The sequence below is a fragment of the Saccopteryx leptura genome, chromosome 10, assembly GCF_036850995.1.
Source record: "Saccopteryx leptura isolate mSacLep1 chromosome 10, mSacLep1_pri_phased_curated, whole genome shotgun sequence".
Lineage (NCBI taxonomy): Eukaryota > Metazoa > Chordata > Mammalia > Chiroptera > Emballonuridae > Saccopteryx > Saccopteryx leptura.
Window position 1 is genome coordinate 65,636,951 of NC_089512.1, and position 27,817 is coordinate 65,664,767.

Consider the following 27,817-nt stretch of genomic DNA (forward strand, 5'->3'; position numbering starts at 1 on the left):
AGAGGAATGTTTGAGCTCTAATTTGACAGATTCGAATGGCAGTCAGCCTGAATAATTCAATTCCCCTACCTCCCCATTTCTGCTAAAAGAACAAACCAAATAAAGAGTTTTTAAAAACCCAAACTATTCTGGATTATATGAATTCTTATAGTCATTTTCAAAAGAGGTAGTTTGACAGAGAGATATACTCTGGGACTCTTATGTTTGAAGTAAACCCATTAGAACATTAATTTTTTAAAAAAGCCAGGGATTTAGTTATTTAAATGATACGTGTATTATTATAAGGTGTTGCCAATAGAACAAGAGAACCTTCTGGAAAACAGTTTGCCTAGGGGGTGAGATAAGACATGAAGTTCACTAGTATTTTTAAGCATCACTTGAAACAATATTCTTACCCCACATCAGTGGTCTCCAACAATCTTAATGGCGACATCAGGAAATTTCTCAGTTAAGTGTCCCTTTAATAAACATGTGGATAGAAGGAAGCAGACATATTGAAAGGTTTGATACTACCAGTGTGTGGTTTTATTGATTAAATTTATTCCTTTAAAATGGTCCTGGGTGAGAACAATCACCCCTTCTGTGGGCATGGCTAACAGATGTTTACCGTAATTCTTCGCTTGGTAAAAAAAATGCCTCTTCCACCCAACAAAAACAGCCACGTTTTCTTGGCTAAATCAAACCTTTGGCACTTGGGTCTTACTTTATATATCATGGCTCTAGTCACACAAGCTTTCCAAGTGTGAGGCTTAGATCACTAACTCCAACATCTGCAGGAGAGCTTTGCTCACAGTGATCTATTATGTGAGTCCTTGATTCTTATACTGTTTTTGGCGTTCCCCCTTCTACATTGAAACCAATATCCTATATGCAAACCTTTCTTTGTTTTTCTTGTATAAGCATGTTGGCCCCTTTTTAACATTTTTTTAAAGCTTTCACCTAGGCCTGCTGGCCATTTTGGTGAGGATTTTAATCATAGAACTAAAGTCAAGGTTCACCTTCTCTATCTGAGAGTTTAGTGTTTGCTGGCTACTCTCTGAAATAAAAGGCATCTTCTTACCTTGTATTTTGTGTTTGAAAAACACCTTTTCTTTGCACATGTTGGGCCTATGTTACTGCTCCACTCATATATGTATATATTTGAGTGTATATATGTAATTTATATATTATATTTATTTATATTATTTATATATTTTATATATATATATATATATTTTTTTTTTTTGGCCAATTTCTGGTGTGTGTGTTTTTTACAAACACTATGCGATCATGAATCTTTAGATGGTCCCTGCCCACCTACTATTCGTGGCGCTAATAGTGATTTTAGGAGCCCCCACCTGACCCCTGCATCTGGAGAGTGCTGTTTGCTCTTGGGCAGTTCAGAAGGGAAACACAACAGCAAAACTGTGCTTTCCTTGGGAAGTCCCTCCCTTTGGAATGGAGAACACTGGGTGGCTCTTCTCATTTTGTTTCCATTGCCAAAATAAGCAGGGACCTTGTATAACACCAGCATAGGAAAAAAGAAGTAATATTAAGGGAAATATGTTTAAGTTGGGAAGAGGGGAGCAAGAACTGGACAGGGGACCATGGCCCCCAAAAGTTAAGGCCACCTTTTAAATTCAGGTGAAAAATCAGGTTTTGATCATTTTGTATATTTTATGAATTAAAAAATCAATTGCTTTTCTAGATGTCTGAGTCTTTCCTTTGATCCAGTTGAAAAATAAGCCTTGAGATTGAGAAACCAAAGGTTATAGACTACTTAACTGATAATATTTGGTAGTTGAGTAGATCAAGTCCTGTATTTGTTAAATTATTTTGCTATGATCTAGTTAACTCTGAGTGATTTCCTTGTAGATCACTTGATTTGAGATGTTTGCCCTAATTTGAAAACAAAGCTGAAACTATCCAAATATGATTCTTATTTGGTCTTACTTTAAGAGAATGGAAAAAATGTCTGAGAATTAAAATGAACCAAAGATATCTTCTCTAGCTGTTTGGCTGATTAGTGGACATATTATTTGTCCTTTTAAGTGATTCCAAATAATGTCTGTTATAGAAACAGAGCAGGCACTTTAGTGTTTCAGACTGTTTGTGGATGGCAGGTTTTGAAAATGTAGCCAATTTGCAAAAAGAAGAAAGAATGGGGGGGGGGGGGAGAAAGAACACAAAAAGAATCCTTAAAGTTTCTGATTCATTCGTTCCAAGGTTTGAAAATTTCAAAGCTGGAGAAAACCCCAGAAAAAATCTTCTAGCTGCATTATCAATTCTTGTGGCCTTACAATGTAGCTGTGAAGGAGGTAGGATCCAGGAGCATTCTGGGTACTGGCATTTGTCTACCATGCTGAAGTGGGAGAGATCTTGGGTGGGCTCACATAAGCAGTTGAAGGGAGCAAATGGTAGCCCCAGAGTGGAGAGCCTTGATTGTTGTACCTGGGAACTATTTGTATGTACACTTTTTTCTCATACACACGAAAAGGCTGAGTTAAAACCTATTAAACAGCTCACCTTTTGAAGAGCCCTGCTTCCCTTGAGCATTAACACAGGTAGGTTGGGAAACACTGGCAGGGTAGATCCAGCCTTGCATTCAATCTGTTTGATTCAAAAATCTGATTAAGATTTAAAAATTTACAGTAGGAAAAAAAAATCTAACACCTACTCCTCAGTCCCCCAAAAGGAGAAGCAAAGCTATTTAAAGTATAAGATTATTCTTAGGTGATGGTTCATTGTTTCTCATCACAAGGCTTTAAAAGGCATTGTCAGTTCAGAGTACCTGAATAATTTTATTTTCAGAAAAATGAAGTTAAAAACAGCAGGGCATGTGCACACCCAAAAAAGGAATGTTGAGTTAGATTTTCTTTAAGTCTGTAGAGTAGGCTACATTCTGTTACTTATCCAGTATTTTGTCCTGTGGGTTGGGTCAAACTATAAATGGTGGCAGATGGCATTTCTTTATTAGTGGGTGGTAGGACTGGCCCCAAGGAAAGTGTCAGAGCAGCACTGGAAGTCCCAAGAGTCTTTTTTAAATAATAAAATACTATAATTTATCAGGTTCTTATCACTCAAATTCCTATTGTAAGCAATACTATCTGACTGAATCCTGATAAATACTCTGAAGTTGCTACTCTTAATGCTTTCATGTTCTAGATAAGTAAATGCAGAATCAAAGAACTTGACTATATTAAATCACCTGGGGTTCTAGGAAAAGGAACCAAAACTGAGTAAGGGCCATAGTCCGGTTAACATTAATGGGCCAGTGCCCATTTCCTGGTTCTGATACTGTACTGCAGCTGTAAGATGCCATCCTTTGCGGAAGCAAGTGCAGGGTACATGGGACTGTGTACTATTTTGCTACTTCCTATAAGTCCATAATTAATTATTTTATTTTATTTATTTATTTATTTTATTTAGTGAGAAGAGAAGAGGCAGAGACAGACTCCCGCATGCCCCCGGACTGGGATCCACCCAGCAACCCCATTTGGGGCCTTTGCTTTGTTGCAACCAGAGCCATTTCTTAGCACTTGAGGTGGAGGCCATGGAGCCATCCTCAGCACCCAGGGCCAACTCACTCTAATCTAGCCATGGCTATCAAAGGGGAGGAGAGTGAGAGTGAAGCAAGAGGGGGAGGGGTGGAGAAACAGATGAACACTTCTTCTGTGTGAGCTGATCGGGAATTGAACCTGGGACATCCACATGCTGGGCGAACTCTACCACTAAGCCAACTGGCCAGGGCCCACAATTTCTTTAAATGTCAGATTTTACACTTGAATCAAGATCTGTTTGCTTTTGAAATCCAGTTTAGTCACTGCTTTGCCTTTCTAAGAACAAGGAGATGGTCTCTGTTCCACTGTATTTCTGGGGTCAGAGTTTCAGGGCACCCAGACCATATACATGGTCTTTGATAATTCAGTGCATTTTTAGGAACCAAAATTTTGCCTGTTTTCTCACTTTCTCCTCCTTACCATGCACCTCCTCCCTCCCTCACCCCAAATTCACCCATTCTGATCTTAATGGAGACAGTAGAGATCATTTATCTCATCTTTGGAGTCTTTCAGCAAATGCTTTGTTGAAAAGAGAGATGGTCTGACACTTTTGATGAGTTCCATAATGGATTTGTAATGCCTGATATGTAGATGCATGTGGACATCTAAAAAGGAGACTGGCAATAGTAAGCCAAAAATTTACCAGCTTAAAGCATGTAAATATAAACCATGAAAAACTTACATTCCCAAGGCTAGTTATGTGTGTAGCAGAAAATCAACTAGACTCAAATTCTGAAAACCTGTCTTTTAAAGGCATGACTTCTGCTAACTTATGTGATCTCAGTTCCCTCATTTAGGAAATTATTAAGTAGAGTATTTCATGGATAAATAACTGTGACGTTCTGTGTAGCACAACTTCAAACCTGTGTCTTTACTGAGTAAAAATGATTACTAGAAAAGTTGCTTGGTCTTATAACTGGAGAAGCAAGTTCTAGGATGTATTTGTGGATTTGTTAATTGGTAGATTAACTCAAAGTACTTTAAATACCGGTATTTCTTCTATTTTAATATAGGTGTTTATAGCTACAAGTTTCCCTCTGCACACTGCTTTACCTGCTATCTCATAAATTTTGGTATGTTATGTTTTTATTTTCATTCATCCCAGACTGTTTTCTAATTTGTTTTGTGATTTCTTTTTGAACTGTCAGTTATTTAGAAATGGGTTGATTTCCACGGTTGTGAATTTCTCAAACATTTTGCATAACTTATTTTTAATTCCATTTCATTTTAATTAGAGCGTATACTTTATTACTTCAGTAATTTTAAATATATTGAGGTGTGTTTTATGTCCCAGCTTATGGTCTGTCTTCACGATGGCTCATGTGTGCTCAAGAAGAGTGTATGTTATATTGTTGGTGGTGGAATTTTCTTTTCTATAGGTGTCTGCTAGATGTCTGTAGGTGTCCACTAGGTGTCTGTACGTGTCTGCTAGATCAGTGTTTTACAACCATCAATCCTCAAACCGGTGGCATTCTGCCAGAAATTTCGGGCCGATCTGTGCAAGAGTTACCCACCCGATGTATGAAGATTTCTATAATTGCGGGCCAGTGGTGGAAAAATACTGTGCTAGATGTTTTTCTGGTCCTTGGTGGTGTTTGTGTCTTCTGTTTCCTTGTTGATTTTCTGCGTAGTTCCAGCCATTATGGTTAGTGGGGTATTGAAGTCTCCAACTATTTATTTGAATTGTCTGTTTCTCTCGTCAGTACTATTAGTTTTTGCTTTGTGTGTTTTGGGAACTCTGTTTTTGAGGTGAAGCCTTTCTTGAGAAGACCAAAGAGAGCCTTCATGTTGTGTCACCTGCTTTCAGGACTTGATCAGTTTAAGGTTTAAAATTTATACACTAATGGAGAAGCTTACCTATATAATGGGGCAGCTCTCTGACATTAATAGAGGTATTTAGGTCATAACATACAGGTAAAGAGAAATGAAGGGTTGAAGGCGTATTTATATCATGTATTTTATTACTGTAGGCAACAGTTGAATCTGCTCAGGGTTCTAACTTCTCTAGACATAAGTCCATGTTTTATCTCTACTCCCCACTTATTCTTCGTAGACGTGGACTAACTCCATTAAAAACATGGTCCAGGCCCTGGCTGGTTGGCTCAGTGGTAGAGTGTCAGCCTGGTGTGCAGGAGTCCCGGGTTCGATTTCCAGCCGGGGCACACAGGGAAAGCGCTCATCTGCTTCTCCACCCCTCCCCCTCTATGTCTCTCTCTTCCCCTCCCGCAGCTGAGGCTCCATTGGAGCAAAAGTTGGCTCGGCTCTGAGGATGGCTCCATGGCCTCTGCCTCAGGCGCTAGAATGGCTCTGGTTGCAACAGAGCAACGGCCCAGATGGGCAGAGCATCGCCCCTAGTGGGCATGCCGGGTGGATCCCGGTCGGGCGCATGCGGGAGTCTGTCTGACTGCCTCCCCGTTTCCAACTTCAGAAAATACAAAAATTAAAAAAAAAAAAAAAAGGTCCATGTAGAAAATGGGCCTTTTTTTTTTTTAAGCAAATAAGAATGAAATGCAATCTTTTCATTGTCCCTAAATCTAGGACTCTACAGCTCTTTTACTGTGTGTAGGTCCTGTGCCAAGTTCTAGGTGCATTTGTCATGCAGAAATTTCTTTTTCCCTCAAACACAGAAACATGAAGTAAACCAGTTTGGGTGCGGGTAGTATATGCTAGATTTACTTAGTATCTATTGTCTTCCTATACTTTTATTAGGACTAGCCAAGAGTTAGAACTGCCCAATGTCTGCACAAATGCACATAGAGCTCCTACTGAGACAGTGATATGGGTTACTGATTGTTTTCGCTAACGATATTATAGCCAAATATTTCATTCTTTTCTTTTCAGGAGTATGTTAAATTTGTCCTGGATATGTCAGTGGGAAAGCAGGGGATAGGATAACACACACACACACATATAAAGAGAATTCCTCACTGAATAAAATTTTAAAAGGCATTTGTCTTTGACTTCTTAATTTCTTTAGCTATTTTATTATCCTTAACCACATCTTGCTGTTTATCAATGAGCAAAGAAATAGTTCAACCATGCTTTTAAATTCACTATAAATGAAATACAGCTTTTTCCAAGGAGATTTTACATGTTAAAGACTTTTTTTGTTTGTTTGTTTTCTGTGGCTGTATCACAGATTTGATTGTAGGTGGAGGAAGCCATGAGGTTCTGTATCTTTTTAACCTTCTCCGAGAAAGGAATTACAGTCTTTGTTATTTTCTTTTAATGCATGGCCTCCATACCTGCTGGGTTCCCGACACCTGCCAGCTCACTGCTCGAGCGCCGCACTGCTGCCAGCACTCCTGGTTCACCAATACGAAGTACACTGAAAATCTTGCTCATTTGAGCCCAGTAGGAACCTCAACGCTATAATGAAGGACTAATTTTGAAAGCAGACATAACTCACAATATCAGAGCCAAATTTTTAAGTGATTTTAAATACCAAATTGAGAGTAAGAACGGTATTTAAGCCAGAGTGAGTTGCTGACACATGGAGGAAGTGCAAAAGCAAGAGAAGAGTCCTTGTGGGGTCTTTGTGATGATGTGGTCTTCCTGGGTTGCTGTCCTTGCTGATCTCAATGTGGGAGTGGTCATGTACTTTACAAGAGAGGTTTGTGGTTGAAATGTTCTAGGTAGATTTTGGCAAGTTAAACAGTGGAAAAGATGTTTGGAAGTCCACTATGTCCTTACATTATTTATGTCAGTGAACTAGAAATCAGTTGTTAATTTGCAGTTCTTAGAGTTTTTATGATTACTTTTGTTGTTGTAAATTTAACCGTGTGAGGCATTAGCTCGGTGGGATACATTATGTTGTCAGCTACCTCTTGACATCCTAATAGATGTCAGTTGCCAAATCTTTCTTGATAGAATAAGATGTAAACGAGAGCTGTACAGAATATTTGGATCAAGTCCAGATACAGAATGTACGATAGACTTTCTGAGATTAAAAAACTCAGAGCTGTTCATTTTTATTTTTCTTCTTTTTCTTATTATTTGCTCTTAACCCATTCTAGCATCATGTTTTATATAGGTGTCTTTTATCCTGAGATAAAGTTAGCCTGTTCTTTGGTGTGTGGCACTTGGCATGTTGACCAGACGTTAAGTTGCTGATTTTTCACGCTCTTGAACTGTTAATACACCAGTGTGCTCTCTTATTTTTAATTTTCTTTTATTTTTTGCCCTGAATCACAGGTTCTTTACTCTTATATTTTCCTCCTTATGTTTTAGCTTTGATTGCATTATTTTAAAGAAAATATTGATATTCTCTTGGTAATTGGAGTCTCTGTTGGAAGGATATTTTGTAGGGGTATTTTCCTCCCCCTGTTCCTTCTACCTCATTCAGACTGTCCTCTTCCGTAGCACTGATGCTGACCTGCCTGTGGCGGAGGAGGGTTAATGGACACTCCTGCCTTTTTGTGTATGTGTTCTTAGAGATTCTCTCTGCTGATTTCTAAATTATTTATTTTTAGGCCCTTCTATTATGTAACATTTTTGTAGCTCCCACTTTGATCTGTGTCAATGTTTTGCCTCCCATTTCTCTTAGGTGGTTTACTTCTCTTGGAAACATTTTATGACTCCATTGGTCAAGCTTTCATTGTTGCATTTCATACATCTTTAAAGCTCTTCAAAGGGACTACTTCCTCCTTTGTACTTACTCTGAGCTCAGCAGTAGGACGTAAGTATGAAGTCTTTGAATTAAGGATCTCTGCTTCCTGGTACCCCTCCTGTGTAATTTGGTTATACATCTTTTTTTTTTCTTTTTCTTTCTTTCTTTTTTTTTTTTTTTTTTTTGCTAGAGAGAGACAGATACAGGAAGGGAGAGGGATGAGAAACAACAACTTGTAGTTGGGGTACTTTTTTTCATTGATTGCTTCTCACACGTGCCTTGACCCAGGGACTCCAGCCAAGCCAGTGACATCTTGCTCAAGGCGGTGCAGTGACCATGGGATTGTGTCAGTGATCCCATGCTCAAGTTGGCAACCCCACACTCAAGTTAGCAACATCAAGATTTTGAACCTGAGACACATTTTGTTGGGTGTAAAATTGTTGGTTTGGATTTTTCTTTAAGTATCTTGACTATGTTACTTTATTTTCTTCTGTCTGAAGTCATAAATCCAGCTGAATACATTTTGCTTTCGGTCCTTCAGGCTCAGAATAGGCAAGTATTAAGTGTCCTCTTTGAACATATAGTCTCAAGTTTTTGTTCTTGTTTTTGTTTTTAATTTCAGGTAAGTTTTTTGAATTATAGTTTTGAGTAGGTGGACAGGTCTCTTCCTTTGATTTTCCTCTTAGGGGCTCCTATTTTCCACATATTGGATCTTCTTTACCTGTCTTCAGTATTAATACTTTACCTTAAATCCCTCTTTTCTCTTCTCTTTTTTTTTTTTTTTTTTTGGTGACAGAGAGAGAGGGGGCGAGGACTGATAGGGACAGACAGACAGGAAGGGAGAGAGATGAGAATTGTCAAGTCTTCGTTGCTGTACCTTAGTTGTTCATTTATTACTATCTCATTTGAGCCTTGACTGGGGGAGGGGGCTACAGCAGACCAAGTGACCCCTTGCTCAAGCCATTGATCTTGGGTTCAAGCTGGTGAGCTGTGCCCAAGCCAGGTGAGCCGAGCTCAAGCTGGTGACCTTGGGGTTTCAAACTTGGGTCCTCTGCGTCCCAGTCTGATGCTTTGTCCACTGTACCACTGCCTGGTCAGACCCCTCTTCTCTTTATTTCTTTTTTTAGTTTCTTTTTTTTATCTTTTAGCATCTTTAAGACATTTCTTGTATTTATTTACTCTTGTATCCTCCTAGTGTATTTCTCAATATTAAAATTATTTTTCCTGTTTTCCATATTGATTCTTTCCTTCCTTCTATATTTATAATACTGACATATTATGTTTTCATGCTTTATATCATATTGCTAATATCTTTTAGCTCATTTTGAAATAACAGCTAAAAGACAATGACATGTCTTTGGTGTGTGCTTTCTTTCATTTTCTGTAGGATGTTCTTTTTCCTTTTTTCCCTCATAAATTTTTATACCATTTGATCTCAAAAGTTTTTTATTGCTCATTTTTATATGTGAGTAGTTTTTCTGAACTTTTAATAAGGTGATTTGATTTAGGAAGTTCTTCTAACTTAATAGAACTCCATATTCTGGTGTACTGTCTACTTCTGGTTACTACTGGCCTGCTTTTCTGAAATACCTTGACAATGTCTCCTTGCCTACTTTTGGACTTTACTTTTTTAAAGTCCTTCTGCTTTTCTCTGCCCTTCCAATTTTGATTCTATTTCCAGAAGTTTTTCTCAGTGTGGAGTTCTGTCCTAGAGTGGAGTCCTACCAGCTCAGTTTTGAGATGTCATATGCACTTGACTACTCCAGAATCTTCAGAATTTCTTAATGTGAGCCCTATGCATTGATTATTAGAATAGGAAGAACTTCCCCCACATTCAGCTGATATTTTAAATAGGCTCAAAACACTTTCTATTTAATATTTATTTCAATTTTGGGGTTCTTTTACTGAGGTCCTTCAATTGCCCTATTGCTTCCCTCTGCTTCGTTACACACAGTCTGCTACTTTGTAGGACTTCTGGTCAGTGTTGACTTTTCCACACTTGTTTGTACTTTGATTTCGGAGGTAATACCTGCCCCCTACTTTTGTTGTGAATTTGTACCTGGGTTTTTGGTTTTACTCTCAGGTTGTTTTCTCTGTTTTTAGGTGGGGATTTGGGAAAATTCAAAAACTATGCCTTTATATTTACCTCTCATTTTTAAAAAATTTGATTTATTTAATTTTAAAAATTAAACACTTTACCCAGCCCCTACACCCTCCCCCCCTGGCAACCATTAATTGCTCTCTGTATCTGTGAGCTTGGCTTTTGGTGGTGGTGCTTGTTTTAGATTGCACATATGAGAGACCAGACAATATTTGCCTTTCTCAGCTTGACTTATTTCACTTACCATAAGGCCCTGGAGTTCCATTCAAATTGTCAAAAATGGCAAGATTTAATATGTGTTGCAATTTCTTTACCTATTCATCCATCATTGGACAGTTGTTGCTTCCATGTCTTGGCTATTAGTAAATAGGGCAATATAAATCTTTTCAAATGAGTGTTTTCATTTTCTTCATATAAATACCCAGAATTGGAGTTTCTGGATCATATGGTAGTTCTATGCTTATTCCTTGAGAACCTTTATACTGTTTTTCATAGTGGCCTCACCAGTTTACATTACTACCTGTAATGCTCAAGAAACAGTTCCTGTTTCGTCACGTTCTCAGGAACACTTGTCATTTCTGTTCATTTTGTTTTTTTAATATTAGCCATTCTAATAGGTATGTGCTGATATCTTATTGTGGTTTTAATATTTATTTCCCTGGTGGTTAATGATGTAGATAGTATTTCTTATGTGCCTTTTGGCACCTATCTGTCTTCTTTTGAAGGATATATATTCAGATCTTCTACCCATTTTTAATTGAATTGAGTTTCATTTGTTTGGGGACTTTTGTTGTTGTTGTTTATTTGTTTTGCTCTTGAGCTATATATGAGGTGTTTTGGTTTTTTTTTTACATATTTTGGATAGTAATCCTTGAGTCGCAAATATTTTCTCCCATTCAGTGGGTTACCTTTTCATTTTATTGATGGTTTCCTTTGCTGTGCAAAAAATTTTTAGTCTGATGTAGTCTCACTTGTTTATTTTTGCTTCTGTTGCTTTTGCTTTTGGCATCAGATTAAAAAAATCATCACCAAGACCAATGTCAAGGAGCTTACCTCCTGTATTTTCATCTAGGAGTTTTATAGTTTCAGGTCTTAAGTTCAAGTCTTTTATCCGTTTTTAGTTAATTTTTTGTGTATGATTTAAGATAGTCCATTTTCTTTCTTTTCTATGTGGCTGTTTAGTTTACTTAATACTATTTATTGAAAAGACTCTCCTTTCCTTCCCCAATCTACAGTGTGTCCGTAAAGTCATGGTGCACTTTTGACCGGACACAGGAAAGCAACAAAAGATGATAGAAATGTGAAATCTGCACCAAATAAAAGGAAACCCTCCCAGTTTCTGTAGGATGATGTGGCAGCATGTGTGCATGCGCAGATGAGAATGTAGCACCATGTATACAGCGGAGCAGCCCATGGCCATGCCAGTCGAGATGTGGACAGTACAGAGGAAAGTTCAGTGTTTTCTGTGGCTCACTAAATTCGAATCTGTGACCAAAGTGCAACGTGATATCGGCGCGTTTATAATGAAGTACCACCACACAGGAATAACATTACTCGGTGGGATAAGCAGTTGAAGGAAACCGGCAGTTTGGTGGAGAGACCCCATTCTGGTAGGCCATCAGTCAGTGACGAGTCTGTAGAGGCTATACGGGATAGCTACCTAAGGAGCCCTAAAAAATCTGTGCGTGAGCCCACATCGAACTGCACTGAATAGGTATGAAACTGGGAGAGTTTTCCTTTTATTTGGTGCAGATTTCACATTTCTGTCATCTTTTGTTGCTTTCCTGTGACCAGTCAAAAGTGCACCATGACTTTATGGATGCACTGTATATTCTTGGGTTTTCTATCATAAATTAATTGGCCATGTACATTTATTTCTGGGCTGTCTTTTCTGAACCTTTGATCTAGGGGTCTGTTTTTATGCCAGTACTGTACTATTTTAGTCACCATAACTGTAATATAGTTTGAAATCAGGGAGTGTGATACCTTCAGCTTTGAATATTTTGGGATTTTTTATGGCTCCATACAAATTTTAGGATTGTTTCTGTAATTTCTCTGGCAGATGTTCTTGGAATCTTGATAGGGGTTGCACCGAATCTGTAATATTGCTTTGAGTGGTAGGGACATGTTAACAATATTCTTTCAATCCGTGAACATTGGATTTTTTCCATTATTTGTATCTTCAGTTTCTCTCATTAATGTCATTTAATGTTCAGTGTACAGGTCTTTTACCTCCTGGAAAATTTATTCCTAGATATTTTATTCTTTTTGTAAGTGTAATTGTCTTAATGTCTCTTTCTGATAGTTCATTATTAGTATGTAGAAATGCAATAGATTTTTATGTATTGATTTTGTATCTTGCAACTTTACTGAATTTCCTTATTAGTTCCAACAGTTTTTGGATGGTGTCTTTAGGATTTTCTATATATAATATGTCATTTGCAAACAACAACAGTTTTGCTTCTTTCTTTCCAATGTGGATGCAGATTTCTTTTTCTTGCATAATCATTCCAGCTAAGATTTTAAGTACTATGTTGAATACAACTGGTAAGAGTAGGCATCCTTGTTTTGTTTCTCATCTTAGAGGAAAAACTTTCAATGTTTCACTGTTGAGTATGATGTCAGATATGGCCCTGTCATATATATGGCCTTTATTATGTTGAGGTATATTCTCTCTGTACCAGATTTGTTGAGATGTTTTTCTTTGTTTGTTTTTATAAATGAGTATTGAATTTTGTCAACTGCTTTTCTTCTAAGCATCTATTGAGATGATCATGTGACTTTTATCCTCCATTTTTTTAAACATGGTATATAGCACATTGACTGATTTGTAGATATTAAACCATCTCTGCATCCTAGAATAAATTTCACTTGTTACTGATGTATAACCCTTTTAGTGTACTGTTGAGTTCATTTGCGGATACTTTGTTGAGAACTTTTGCATCTGTGTTCATCAGGGATACTGGCCAGTAGTTTTTTTTTCTTGTGATGTCCTTGTCTCCTTTTAGTATTAGGATAATACCGGCTTTATCAAATAAGTTTGAAAGAGCTCCCTCCTCTTCTGTTTTTGGAAGAGTTTGAGAAGGCTTGGTTTTAATTCTTTTTTGAATGTATGGTAGAATTCACCTGTAAAGCTGTGTGGTCCTGCACATTTGTTTGTTGGGAGGTTTTTCATTACTGATTCTCTCTCCTTACAAGTAATTGGTCTGTGTAGATATTCTAGTACATCATGATTCAGCCTTGGTAAATTCTGTTTCTAGGAATTTATCCATTTCTTCTCAGTTGTTCAATTTGTTAGCAAATAGTTGTTCAGAGCAGTCTCTTATCCTATTTGTTTCTATGATATCAGTGATAACATCTCTTTCATTGATAATTTATTTGAGTTCTCTTTTTTCCCTTGATTTATATATAAATTTATCACTTTTGTTTATCTTTTCAAAGAACTAACTCTTAGTTTCATTGATTATTTTATTGTCTTTTTACTCTCTTATTTATTTCTGCTCTAATCTTTGCTATTTCCTTCCCTCTACTAACTTAAGGCTTTGTTGTTTTTTCTAGTTCATTGAGGCATAAAGTTAGGTTGCTTGTTTATGCTTTTCTTGCTTCTTAGGTAGGCATTTATTGCTATGAACTTCCCTCTTAGAACTGCTTTTGCTGAGCCCATAAATTTTTATATGTTACACCTTCATTTTTCATTTGTGTCAAGATATTTTTGGGATTTCTCTCTTGATTTCTCCTTACTGCTTAATTTCCACATATTTGTAAATTTTTAGTTTTCTTTATTTTTTTTTCCACCTAAAACACTTTTTATTCATCTAGAGTCCTAACCACCTCAGCAGCAGGAGGAGTGGGAGAGATTCTTCTTTCAATCCAGGGGCATTTATAATGTTGGTCTGTTGTTGCAAGGACACAGGCAAGTGGTGTCATGGATTTGGTAACCTTAAGTATAATGTTTAGTGTCTCTCTAGCTAGAGCAATGAGGTGAATATCAATCTCTACCTCTATAACAATCCTGAATTTAGGGTTTGCAACTGTAACTACTCCAACTTCTATTTCTTTTTTTTTTTTCTTTGTATCTTTCTGAAGCTTGAAACGGGGAGAGACAGTCAGACAGACTTCCGCATGCGCCCGACCAGGATCCACCCAGCACGCCCACCAGGGGGCAACGCTCTGCCCACCAGGGGGCGACACTCTGCCCACCAGGGGGCGATGCTCTGCCCCTCCGGGGCGTCGCTCTGTTGCGACCAGAGCCACTCCAGCGCCTGGGGCAGAGGCCAAGGAGCCATTCCCAGCGCCCGGGCCATCTTTGCTCCAATGGAGCCTCGCTGCAGGAGGGGAAGAGAAAGAGAGGAAGGAGAGGGGGAGGGGTGGAGAAGCAGATGGGCGCTTCTCCTGTGTGCCCTGGCCGAGAATCGAACCCAGGACTTCTGCATGCCAGGCCAACGCTCTACCACTGAGCCAACCGGCCAGGGCCACTTCTATTTCTGAATCTTTGAAATCAGTTCGTAGAACAGTTTACAGGTATGTAATCAGTATCCACTGTCTGTTCAAATGTCTGGTCAGAATTCTTTACTTTTTTGTTTTTCATGAAAGATACTTGATTTGGTTTGTTGAACTCCTGCTGCAGTGGCTGCATGTGAACCCACTAAGAGCCTGCAGTATCACACTTGCACACCTGAGGGCCTTGTTCTTCATCTGCATCAATTAAAATCATATGACAACCTGGAGGCCTCATTTTAGCATTCTATGTGAGAACTAACAGCAATTCTTTTACATGGTATGACAACAGGAGTCATGGCCATATTCGTATTTCCAGTCAGCTGCCTCATAGTGTGTCCTCTATACCTGGGACCTGCTGTCAGCTACTATTCCTGTCCTCACACAATCGATGTTTTCGGTAATCTTGAATAAGTGAGTCACTGTGCTGGAATCCATTAATCTGTCAAGTACATTCTTTTGTGTGACAATCACTGCACAGTCTTTCCTTCTGACAGCTGCTGATGTGAGGCCACCGAGGTTAATAGCCTTAGAAGTGGCCCTGGCCAGTTGGCTCAGTTGTAGAGTGTCAGCCCGGCATGTGAAAGTCCGTGTTCGATTCCCGGCCAGGACACACAGGATAAGCGCCCATCTGCTTCTCCACTCCTCCCCCTTTCCTTCCTCTCTGTCTCTCTCTTCCCCTCCCACAGCCAAGGCTCTATTGGAGCAAAGTTGGCCCGGGCACTGAGGATGGCTCCATGGCCTCCGCCTCAGGTGCTAGAATGGCTCCGATTGCCCCCAGTCAGGTGCATGCAGGAGTCTGTCTGCCACCCCACCCCCACCCCCCGCAGCCAGCTTCTTAATTCAGAAAAAAAAAAAAAAGCCTTAGAAGCGTATTCTACTTGGTGGAGCCAGCTCTCAAGTAAAACATGATAATGTGGTGGTCAGACCAGTGCTGGGACCACAGGACATATTGGTGCTTCCACTGCTTCAAGCACGGTTTCTGGGCTCTGCAGCTCCGGTACTAGATGTACCAGTTTCCTTTATGTGATTAATTTTTAGTTTTATACCATTGTGGTCTGAAAATATGCTAAATATGATTTCATTTTTTTGTAAATTTATTTAGACTTGCTTTGTGACCTAAATTATGATCTATTTTAGAAAATGTTTCTTGTGCAATTAAGAAGAATGTGTACTCTGTTGCTCTTAGGTAGAATAGTCTATATCTGTTAAATCCTTCTGATCTAACATCATTTTAGGTCAATTTTTCTTTATTGATTTTTCTCTCTGGATGATATATCCATTGACGTAAGTGGAGTATTAAAGTCCTCTATTTTTGTAATGCTGTCTATTTCTCCCTTTAGGTCTGTTAATACTTGTTTTGTATACTTAGATGCTACTATGTTGGGTAAGCTTTATTTTCGTTTTTGAATGACATTTTTTACTATGTAACACTTTTCTTTGTCTCCTTACTACAGTCTTTGTTTTAAAGTGTATTTTGTCTGTTATATCTACTTAGGCTTTCTTTTGTTTCCATGTGCATGGAAACATCTTTTTCCATCCCCTTACTTTCAGTCTATGTGTCCTTAGTCTAAATTGAGTCTCTTGTAGGCAGCATATAGACTTTTTCTTCCCATTCAGCTACTCTCTGTCTTTTGGTAAGAGAATTTAATTCATTTACATTTAATGTAATTATTGATAGTTCTGTGCTCGGTGGAATTTTGTTAGTTGTTTTCTGGCTGTTTTTATAGTTTATGATCTTTTATACCCTCAGGCTGCCCCATGTTATGACATTTAATAGATCTAAATTTTGTGAAAGAAGATCTCTGGCTGGCTGGATCATTTATTCTAAATGTTTAAACTATCACAACCAAGAAGATTTATGAAGTCACATTCTAGCTGATCAGTCAGCACCCGGTTGATGCTCAGGTTCTAGAAACCCAGTCAGCCATAGGTAAGGTTTTTGAGAACCGAATTAAACCATTTTAAATGGCCATTCCAAAACTATCGGATTCTCTTGGTCAAAATGGTAGCTGCCTTGATTAGCAGTAGACAAAGTTAGGCATTTTCTTCTCTCACACCACCACTGCCCTATGGAAATTGTATTGAATGCAAATTTTAAGCAGAATTCTTCCAAAGGGACAGAGATGTATTAGGGAACAAGCCTAGCGAAGTCATTCAACTTGTTTCTTTAATGTCTGAAGTCCTTTTTGCTGCCCTCACATACTCCAGGAGGTATCTCATATGAAAAGTTTACTCTAAAGAGCAAATAATACTATTTTGATGGCAGAATTGGTCAACTTTCTAGTTGAAAGGTGACAGGGCTCTTCCATAGTACCAAATGAGATCTGTACCCCTAGTGTAGTTCTAAAGATATGAGGCTCTTAGGTGTTGGCACACAATCTTTTCAGTTAATCATGTGTCTTGAATACTGCTTATTTTACTAATAAAAAAAAAAATAATGCCTGACCAGGTGGTGGTGCAGTGGATAGAGCGTCGGACTGGGATGCAGAGGACCCAGGTTTGAGACCTTGGGGTCGCCAGCTTGAGCGCGGGCTCATCTGGTTTGAGCAAGGTTCACCAGCTTGAGCACAAGGTCGCTGGCTCAAGCAAGGGGTCACTTGGTCTGCTGTAGCCCCCCGGTCAAGGCACATATAAGAAAGCATTCAGTGAACAACTAAGGTGCCACAACGAAGAATTGATGTTTCTCATCTCTCTCCCTTCCTATCTGTCTGTTCCTATCTGTCTCTCTCTCTGACTTCCTCTGTCTCTGCCACAAAAATTAAAAAAATTAACATTTCTTTTTTTTTTGTATTTTTTTTTCTGAAGCTGGAAACGGGGAGAGACAGTCAGACAGACTCCCGCATGCGCCCGACCGGGATCCACCCGGCATGCACACCAGGGGCGATGCTCTGCCCACCAGGGGGCGATGCTCTGCCCCTCCGGGGCATCGCTCTGCCGCGACCAGAGCCACTCTAGCGCCTGGGGCAGAGGCCAAGGAGCCATCCCCAGCGCCCGGGCCATCTTTGCTCCAATGGAGCCTCGCTGCGGGAGGGGAAGAGACAGACAGAGAGGAAGGAGGGGGTGGGGGTGGAGAAGCAAATGGACGCTTCTCCTATGTGCCCTGGCCGGGAATCGAACTCGGGTCCCCTGCACACCAGGCTGACGCTCTACCGCTGAGCCAACCGGCCAGGGCCTCTGCTATAGTTTTAAATAACAGTAATTGAGGTACTTGTATGGCCTTCTCTCATAAATAGAAGGATGTGGGAAGGTCCTGGGAGGACATTTCTTACTCTAAGAAATGTATCTACATTTTGGTAATAAAAACATCAATGTGCAGCTGATTTTGAAAGAGCTAATTATAATTAGCAAAAGAGAGTTAAATTGGAGGTACTTTGAGAGTCATATATAATTTGTCATCAGTAAACATACTCGTATATATAGATTTACATATTATAAAATTGAGCTATCCTTCACAGGAGACCATTTTCTCTCTTTATAACTGAGAAATTGGTGATCAAATGTCATAATTTGTCAGTACATATTTAAACATAGTTCGATTCTGTTGCAGTTGGCCTAGTGAGAAGAAAAATGAGTGACCTCTCTGCTTGCAGCTGGTAGACCTATGTCAATACAGTGAGTCAGCCTCACTTTTCTCTTTGGAGTGACAGCATGGCTGTCACTTCCTCCCTTACAACTGTCCCCGTGTTGATTTTTTAGAGTCGTATCTTCACAAGCATTTCTGAAGATACCCTTTGTTTTCTCACCTCTGGTTTGTCTTTACCTGCTTTCATCTATATTGCCCTGCTGTCTCTGACTTTGGGAAGCAGTGCAGTATGATGGTTGAGACATCAGCTTCTGGCATGGACAGTGGGATTCAAATTCATGCTATGCCATTTCTTACCTGGATGACTTGGACCTACTTACATTGCGAGACCTTATTTTACTCCTCTGTTGAATGGGAATGAGGACAGTGTGGTGCTGTGCCTGGTACATATGAAGTGTTGCTTTCTGATGGTTTCTTCTCGTCCTACTGCTGCTCTTAGTAGTTTGGTTTGTTTGGTTTATCATCTTTTCACACGCCTTTCCTGCAGATTCCTTCAGATTCAAAATTCATCCAAAACCTCCTCTACCAGACATCCTAGCACAGCCCACCTTTTCTAATTCCCACAGCCTTTGTTTCTTCCTTCCCTCAACCTCTAGTGCAGTTAAGGGATTTGCTTAAAACTTACCCTAATATTTGCCCACCTATGACATGCAACTTGTGAGCATGACAAGAAAGCCTCTTGCTTTTGTTACATTTTATTTGGACAAAGTGGAATCATGTGCCCAAACACCTAGCTCCAAACTCTTCCTTCCTTCCTTCCATCCATTAAAAACACATTCTCCCCTCTTGAAAAACTATTACAGATTTTGTGTGTTGAGCACCAGAACACTATCAGCTCTGTCATCATTATAGAGTAAACTTGAAACCCAGCTTGCAACCAGGCATTTGTGGGGGGGCATCATTGGGAGTTTTATTGTAATTATTATTGGATTGTTGTTTTTCATCTGGGTTTCTTTTATGCTTTCCACGTGGATTTCTCAACCATTAGGTACACACAGTTCAATCTTTCTAGATGCAGACTCCTTTTTATTAGCAGTGGCTCTACTTTGCACTGCGTTACTGGTTGTGGGGTGACTAGTAGCAGAAGATCACATTGCGGTATGCAGTCCCTGGCCAGCTGGCTCAATGGTAGAGTGTTGGCCCAGTAAGTGGATGCCCTGGGTTCAATTCCTGGTCAGGGCACACAGGAGAAGTGCCCATCTGCTTCTTCACCCCTCCCCCTGTTGCTTGTCTCCCTCTCCCTCTCCCTCTCCCACAGCCATGGCTCAATTAGAGTGAGTTGGCCCTAGGAGCTGAAGATGGCTCAATGACCTCCACCTCAGACTCAAAGAGCTCAGTTGCTAAGCAACAGAGCAACACCCAGATGGGCAGAGCATCACCTCCTAGTGGCCTTGCTTGGTGCATCCTGGTCAGGGCACATGTGGGAATCTATCTCTGCCTCCCCTCCTCTCACTGAATTAGAAAAAAAAAGAAAAGAAGAGAGTAATGACATATTACATGTACACTGGCCTCCTTCTGCTAATGTGTGCCAGATTGCTTAGTATCCACTTCTTTAAAAAGGTGTAAGGAAAAGAAATATTTTTGCTCTGGCCCAGTAGCTCAGTTGGTTAGTGTTGATCTAATGCGCCAAGGTTGCAGGTTCAGTCTCCTCTCAGAACGCATACAAAAATCAATGAATGCCTTGGCTAGTTAGTGCAATTGGTTAAGAGCGCCTTCCTGAAACTACAAGGTTGCAGGTTCGATCCTCAGACACACACGGGAAGCAATCAGGAATGCACAGCTGAGTGGCACAACGAATGGTGCTTCCCTTCTCCCTCTCCTCTCTCCCCCTTCCTCTCTGTTTCTCTAAAAATCAATAAAAACTAAGCCCTGGGTGGATAGATTGGTGGGTTGTAGTGTTGTGCTGGAGCATGGAAGCTCCCGGTTTGATTTCTGGTCTGGGCACATACAGGAGCAGCTCAATGTTTCTCTTTCCCTGCCTCTCTCTCTCTAAAACAAACAAACAAACAAACACAAAAGACTCAATTAATATAAATATAATATTAAAAATATAAATAGAACTGTATATAAATTAGTGCATATGCAAGTGCTAGAAGTTATTATAAACTTAGTATCATTTCTGCTCTTCAGACTGTAATGCATCATAGAATTTTCACACTGGAGGGACCCAGGGCAGCATCTCACTCTAGTCCAGCTCTCTCCTTTGACTGTTCAGACATTGATGCCAAGACCCAGAGTCAGATGACTGGTGTAAGGTCGTACAGCCAGTCAGTGGTCCTGTGAGGACAGGATGCCTGTGGCCTGTGGGTGATGCCAGGCAGATGGGGCACTGATGTGCAGTACGAATTGATGAGGGGGGAGCTAAACTTTAAAGTGCATTTCTTCATATTCTGATAGGTTGAAGTTTAGAGGAAAATGTTTTATTGTCCAGATTCTGTGAGCACACATCTCCTGTGCTCACTTTTTGGCCAACTTCACTGGCAGAATCCAGGCAAATTTTGTCTCTGGCCTCCTGAACTGTTCTACCAGATGCTCTGAGGAGTCTCTCCCTGCCTCTAACACAAGGCTGTTGTCACTGCCCCCCAACAAACACACACCTGCTCAGCTTTGAGCATATTTTCTGTTGGCCTTTGTTGCCATAGGACAGAGTTGTCATATTGTATTCTGATTTTTCTTCCCTGACTTCTCATATTCATTTCCAGGTCATAGTAATTCTAGAAACTTGTACCAAAATTAGCATTTTTTCTTTATCTCCATTCCTGTGCTATGTGAGGTCCCCATCACCTCTTGGTCGGACAGCTGTATCAGAGTCTTTCTTGTACTTCTTTATTGTAGTTTAAGCACAGCCCCAGTTCCTTGTCACCATCACTGGTGATCAGCCCCGGTTGCACTTGGGTCACTTTGGAATATTAAGACTTTCTGAGTGCCAGGCTCCAGGTCCATAAATGGATGATCCCGTTAGGGCAGGCAGAGCTCTGTGTCAGCATTTCCAGAAGCTTTCTAGGGTTCTCATATGTACCTCCAGAGCTGAGAACCACTGCATGGCCAGTTTTCTATAAAACACTACTGATGGGTCACACTATTGCTCATTATCACTGTGTTTTGAATTAAGTCCTCACTCCTTCTGTGGCTCATGAGACATTTCGTTGGATTCTGACCCCTCCTCTAGGCTCCTCTGTGGCCACTGCTTCCTGGTGTACTTCTGTGCCAGTCACTAAGAATAGCTCCTCTCCCTCATGGAACTCAGAATACCTCTCGATGCCTGTGTCTTTGCACCTGTGGTTTGCTCTACCTGGCTCCCCTTTCTGCTTTAGAAAAACAAAACTTACCTGTTCTTCAAGAATATGACCTCCATTATAAAATCTTTTCTACCAGATCATCACTTATTATATACAGTATGTTAATATTCACCTGCATTCTAGACTGTCTTGCCTCTTGAGATCAGAGGCAAGTTTCTGCGATGATGAAATGTTTTACAAGATCCAATATGTTTAGCCAGTGTGTAGCTAGTTGTCACTTGTGGCTCTTGAGCACAAAAAAGTGACAGCTAAGGAACCGTATTTCTAGTTTTTCTTTAATTGTAATTAAAATAGCTATATGTGATTTAATTAAAATATCCACTAATGACGACTGTTCTGGACAGCACAGACCTTAACTATGAGCTCCTGAGAGCAGGGACAAAGTTTTATTCTTTTTATGTTCCATGAGCTAAACGGCCAAACAAATAATGTAGAAGCTGTATCAAAAATGGTTCATTCTCTCTCTCCCTCCCTCTCTCTCTCTCTTTCTCTCTCTCTCTCTCTCACACACACACACACACACACACACACATACACACACGCGTGCGCATGCACGCGCATGGAAGTTCTACCTAGGAGCAGAACACATGATCACACTTGACTGCCACAGAGACCTCCTGACCCCATTTTACAGATGTGGAAATTATTGAGGATCAGAGAAGTTAAGTGACTCCGCCAAGTTATAATTGTGCAAAATAAGATTTGATTACATCTTTTAATTACCTTTAACTATATTGTAAACAACAAATTTTTTCTGACATTTTTAATTCTGGGTTTCTGAAAATATGAATCCTGGAAAAAAAAATGTTCTGTGGTCCAATTTGTCATTCACATTTCCAGAGGTTGGCTTTTACCTTTTGGTCACTTAAGTGACATAATTTCTTGAGTCTTGGACTGTTGTTGGCTGATACCAGGGTTTTTTGTTTTAACACTATTACCGAATTGGCCACAGGGAGGTGACAGGTGTGTCCCGTGACAGCTGTGCTTCTCTCCTAGAGATGTTGGGAGTTTAGGATGGGATTATCAGAGCTGGAGTTCAGCAGACCCAGGGCCAGAAAAGGAGTGGCAGTAGAGTTTATCTGAGACTTTAATGGAAAATCATCTCATAACCTGAAAGCCTTTTTCTTGGGCAGTTTCAATTAGGGTACTCTTAGTAGGGAAAGGGTAGATAGTGAATTTTAATTCTTATTTTTATAAGAAGTCTAGTTGATTAAATCCTTATAGCTTCCTTGCTCATTCTGGTTTCTTTCTTTCTTTATTTTTTTTGCACTGTATAATGACAAAAAAGGTGATTTTACTTCCAGGGAACATAAGATTTTTTTTTCAAATTATATCTCAGTCATTCACATAAATATCAGCACAATAATGTTTTCTGTGTCTTCGAGTTGTGAACAAATAGGCACAGATGCAATGTGTGTGACTTCACCTTGCTGCACAGTTGTAGTGGGAGAGGAACTGAGATTATGTACTGAGGAAAGTTGATTTGTGAAGTAACCAAAGAATCGTTGTCACTAAGTTTGTTTCTTAGAATTTATTAACTGTAATTGTTTAAGAAGCTATATTATAGTTTTAAACTTAAAACTAGTATATTGTCAATTATATCTCAAATAAAAAATAAGTAGATGTATCAAGTGCCTTTAATAGAATGGGCGTGCAGGTTACCAGGAGAAACTATTAGAGCATTACAATGGAATGAAAACATTGCTGTATCAAGACAAGTTCCACTATATGCCAGTGGAACAAATACTGGAGCATAGATCTAAAGAGGGATTCAAGAGTGGTGCCAGGAGGACATGGTGTGGATGTCTGAGCTATGTGGCACAGGTGACTTCTCCAGAAGAAGGGGAGGCAGGGGGGGGGGGGGAGGCCGGCTCTGCACCAAGGCCAGGAGATGAGTTGACGTCAGGATGTGCGTTTGTGTCTCTTGGTGGGAGAATGGAAGTGAGGGAACAAGCAGCAGCCAACATCGAGAAGAGCCCACTCAGTACCTTTGGACATTTCAACTCGGCTTTCTGGGTCTTACAAAGCTAAGAACTTTCTAAGCAGAGGTGGGATCTGCATCTGGGCGCGGCGCAACATTAAGAATTCACATAAAGTTTGAGATGCATCTCAGTGTCAAAAGCATTACGATATGGTGAGGGAAGCTATCTGGGAATGGAGAAAACTTAGCAAACTTACATTTCTCAAGATTAGTGCCTTCTATATGGACTTGCTGGAGGAGAGCAAAGCAGGAAGAGCCCTGAGGAGGCCAGTGAGGAGGCCACGCGAGGCTCTTGTGTGGGCGGCTGAGTCTTGCCGAGGACCCCGAGTCAGGGGTGGAGCTGGGTTGGATGTGGGCTGCAGAGGAGCAGCACTAGGCTTGCCTCCACAGCACTGGCCTCACCTACTGGTGGAGGGTGGTCACTTCGTGTGGGAAGGGCATGTGAGGAGAAGCAGTGGAGGAAAGGGTTTGGTGACAATGGAGAACAGGTGTCCCCGGTGGAGCACTGGAGAAGAGAAGACAGGGCCACATCCCGAATGCAGCCAGGGGGCTGAAGCAGGAGACTGAGCGCCAAGCAGCCCTGGCAGCAGGGTGGTGAGGATTGAAGGAGGCGTGAGAGGTGAAGGTGAAGAAGGGAGGTCAGAAGTGTAGGCAGCTCTTTCTAGAAGTCTGTGAAAGGGACATGGGACTAAGAGACAAACCTGTATATTTTATTTGATAACAGCTATCTGGAGATCTCTCCAGAATCTTTCTTTTTTTTTTCTTGTTTTTTTTTTTTTTGTGGCAGAGAGAGTCAGAGAGAGGGACAGATAGGGACAGACATCATGAAGGGAGAGAGATGAGATGCATCAATTCCTAGTTGCAACACCTTAGTTGTTCATTGATTGCTTTCTCATATGTGCCTTTACCAGGGGGCTTCAGCAGACCGAGTAACCCCTTGCTCGAGCCAGCGACCTCAGGGTCTCGAACCTGGGTCCTCCACATCCCAGTCCAACGCTCTATCCACTGCACCACTGCCTGGTCAGGCTCTCCAGAATCTTTTACTTAAATCTTACTGAAAAATTAAAAAAATCAGAAAGTTAGGTGTCTTTCTAACAGCAATGTAGAAGCTCTTTGGAGGTAAGCAGGACAGAAATCTGGAAGTAGTAGAGCCCCAAGCAAAAACAACAACATCGTCATAGTGGTCGTGGGCTTTGGTGTGAAGAGTCAGCTCCACATAGCTCGAAAAGCTGAGGTCATCGCGGTATGAAGCATGTGTAGTGTTTGGAAATGAATGTGCTTAACAAAGATTTTTATCAAAACGTGAGGGCAAGCAAGTTGTGCCAGCGTGCTCCATTGATCTCTAGTCACCTCCCTTCCTGGCAACGCCGTGGCCCCAAGCAGCTGTAAGAAATACAGGCACTGCACGAGTTTCTGCCCTCTTTTAGTGTTTCATGTAATTCTGTCCTTTTTGTGAAAGTCCTTTCACCCCTAAATTTGTGTGTCATTTCCTAATAGAACATATCCTTGTGCCCAGTAACTGTTAATTTCTGCGTATCTGGGGTCCTGAGAAGTGAAATGAAGAATGGGGAGTGAATGCGAGCTCTCCTTTACTCTGACGAGGTTTTTACTATCAGCCTCTTGACATCTTCCACCTCAGTTTATCTTTAACTTATCTTTAATTGGAACCATTTTGTCCATTAGCTCCATTCTAATTACCTCTCAAAATAGTCAGATTTACAGGCAACATGTGACAGAGAAAATGCAAAAATTCAGCCAGCCTCTCCTGACATTCAACAGCAGTCTCTGTCTAAATAGTGGAAAAGTTTATTTGCCTTTTCTGAAGATGTGCTAAGTGATTTTGCAGTTTGAGTGGTATGGCCTTCTAGCACTTAAGGCTGCATTTATTAAATAAATTTGTTCTCCTACTCAAGTGTTAAGTTTGTATTATGAAACCTCAAAGCCAATTTCGGCGATTGCAATGTGCAAATATTTTTAAAATTATGTAATTAAATAGGACTTGGCCTGCAAGGTCCACCAAAGTAATTTATTAATTGAAAAGTCTGATTTAATTTTATGTTATTTTTGTTTATTTAGGGTGGTGTCGGCATCTCTTGGAGAAAGGAGCCTCTCGTGTGCCTGTCACTGGAGGTGCAGAGGTCTCCAAGAGATCCTTAGCACCCTATTAAATATTAACCAGGAAGAATGGACTTGTTCCCTCTGTCCCCAAAACTCTGTTTTCATGTCGGAGTCTTATGATTTTAAAGAAAAAAAGAAAAATCTTGCTGGGTACAGTTATTTGTATTTCACTCTTTTTATCACTACATTATTTAAAAAATGAATCACTTTTTTTCTTTTTAATTGTGCCTGTGTGCATACAGGGTTATATAAAGTATGTGCATGAAAAAAGAAGCCCTTTTAATTCCGTGGGAGCTCCTTCGAGCTACGGCGAGAGCCCTGCCATATCTGTTTCCTTGAAATGTCATTTTAAAGGTATTGTGGTTTTGGAGCAGCAGCTGTGACTGAAAAGTATGTAAACTAAGCTGTTCTTGCTCATATCATTTTTATATTCTTATGTCAGACCAGAAGGCTGCTTTAAATTTATTTTTCATTGTGTATTAGTTCTAGAGCCCATTTTTTTTCCTTCCTTGGGGAACATATGTTCTTTGGAACATGTGATACTCAAGCCCTTAAGAAAATAACAATTGTGGGGGGAAAGGTACCAAAATAGTCTGTTATTTTAGTATTATATTTGGGAGAAGACTAATTTAAAAAATTAACTCTCACAAAGTAGAATTTTAGGGGTCTAGCATCTGTGTTTTAGGAAACAAAATAATTTAGGCATACTGTACTAGGTCACGTGAAAGGCAGTAACTTTTAGAAGCCCAAATTGCTTTCCCAAAAGGAAAATATTTTTTGTTGCTATTAAATATAGTTTATATTGCTACTTTAGAACTTTTTTTTTCCAATGGGGCCATTTACTTAAATTCTTAGTTAATATTTCTGTATAGAAACGTCTTTGTCTCCAGAGCTCACCTTTGCAAGTTTGCATTTAATATGTGGTTGTGGATAAGTATTTATTCATACCATGTGGTGCCCCACACCTGATCGAGTGACGGCATGGCGTCATGTCAGCCAGCAACGTTTCTGACTGACTTTTGAGTAATGGTGGCATAGAAGGGGACAGAGGGTGGAGGAAATGATAATAATGGGAAATTTTTTCCTTTCCTACATATTTCAGCATGTATAATGCCTCAACTCTGCTGTGGTAATTTGGAACACTGGATAGAGAAATATTCCTTTTCCTAAAGAGCTGTAAAAGTGGGGTAGAAAGTATGAGCTATTAGACATTTCCGTGGTAAATATAATTTGATTACATGTGTTGGTAATTTTCCTCTGAGCTCAGGATTTCACTTTGAGAGTTTTTTCACAATGATGTATTTCTTTCTACCTTTTGAAAACAAATGTAACCTCAGGAATTTGCCCTAAGATTCTACTGATTTGCCTCCTGAGCGTAGGCCTACGTCTCGATGCCCCAGTGAGGTGAGTGACTTGAGGAGGAAAGCGGGGCCGTGAAGGCTCTGTGCGCCAGGCTGTGGCTTCATCCAGGGCAGACGCTTTCAGGTCAACCTTGGAAAAAGACCTCTCAGAGCATCTGGGGTGATGGTCAGAATAGCTAGTAGGTATAGCATAGGCATTGACCTTCTGAATGGACGTTGGGCATCGGACTAGAGCAGGCACTGGAGAAGCAAAGCCCGTGTACCTTTGAGGGTTCTGGGAAGCTCAGGGCAGTGGCTAAGCTTGTACTCATATAGTTTGGGGGTACACAAGTATGTCAGTGTTTTAATAACCTAGTCAGGTGACCACTGTGTACCAGTTGGGCATTGTGCCTGAGTGCCTCTCCTTGTCCCCACAAGGGGACTGGGGTCTGGAGAAGGAAAGAAGCTAAACAAAATCTAGCTGATTTACTGGTGCCTCCAGGAATGGAGAGACTGTCCTACCTCCCAGGAAAGGGTTCTCTCCATGGCAAGGTGCGCCCTCTTAATTAAGGTGTGGAAATATCTTTTTGTCCACTTACCAATCAAACCAGCATTGATGAAAAGGAATTTTATTTTTAAAAAAAAAACTGAGAGAAAAACAGAGAAGAAAGTTAGCTTCTTTGGATTCAGCTTCAGACGACACGATGGGTGTTTCCAGGCACCCCAGTTTCTGGCTGCTGCTTTTCC

At 40.3% G+C, this 27,817-nt stretch overlaps 1 protein-coding gene and 1 pseudogene across 14 annotated transcripts in view; one reads left to right on the forward strand and one right to left on the reverse strand.

Annotated features, from left to right (window-relative positions):
* The window catches only part of FOXP1 (forkhead box P1), a 650,161-nt gene that overhangs the window by 252,505 nt on the left and 369,839 nt on the right, over nucleotides 1-27,817 (forward strand). The gene's annotated exons all lie outside the window — the stretch shown is intronic.
* LOC136381859 (proteasome subunit alpha type-6 pseudogene) lies at nucleotides 14,057-26,713 on the reverse strand (annotated as a pseudogene).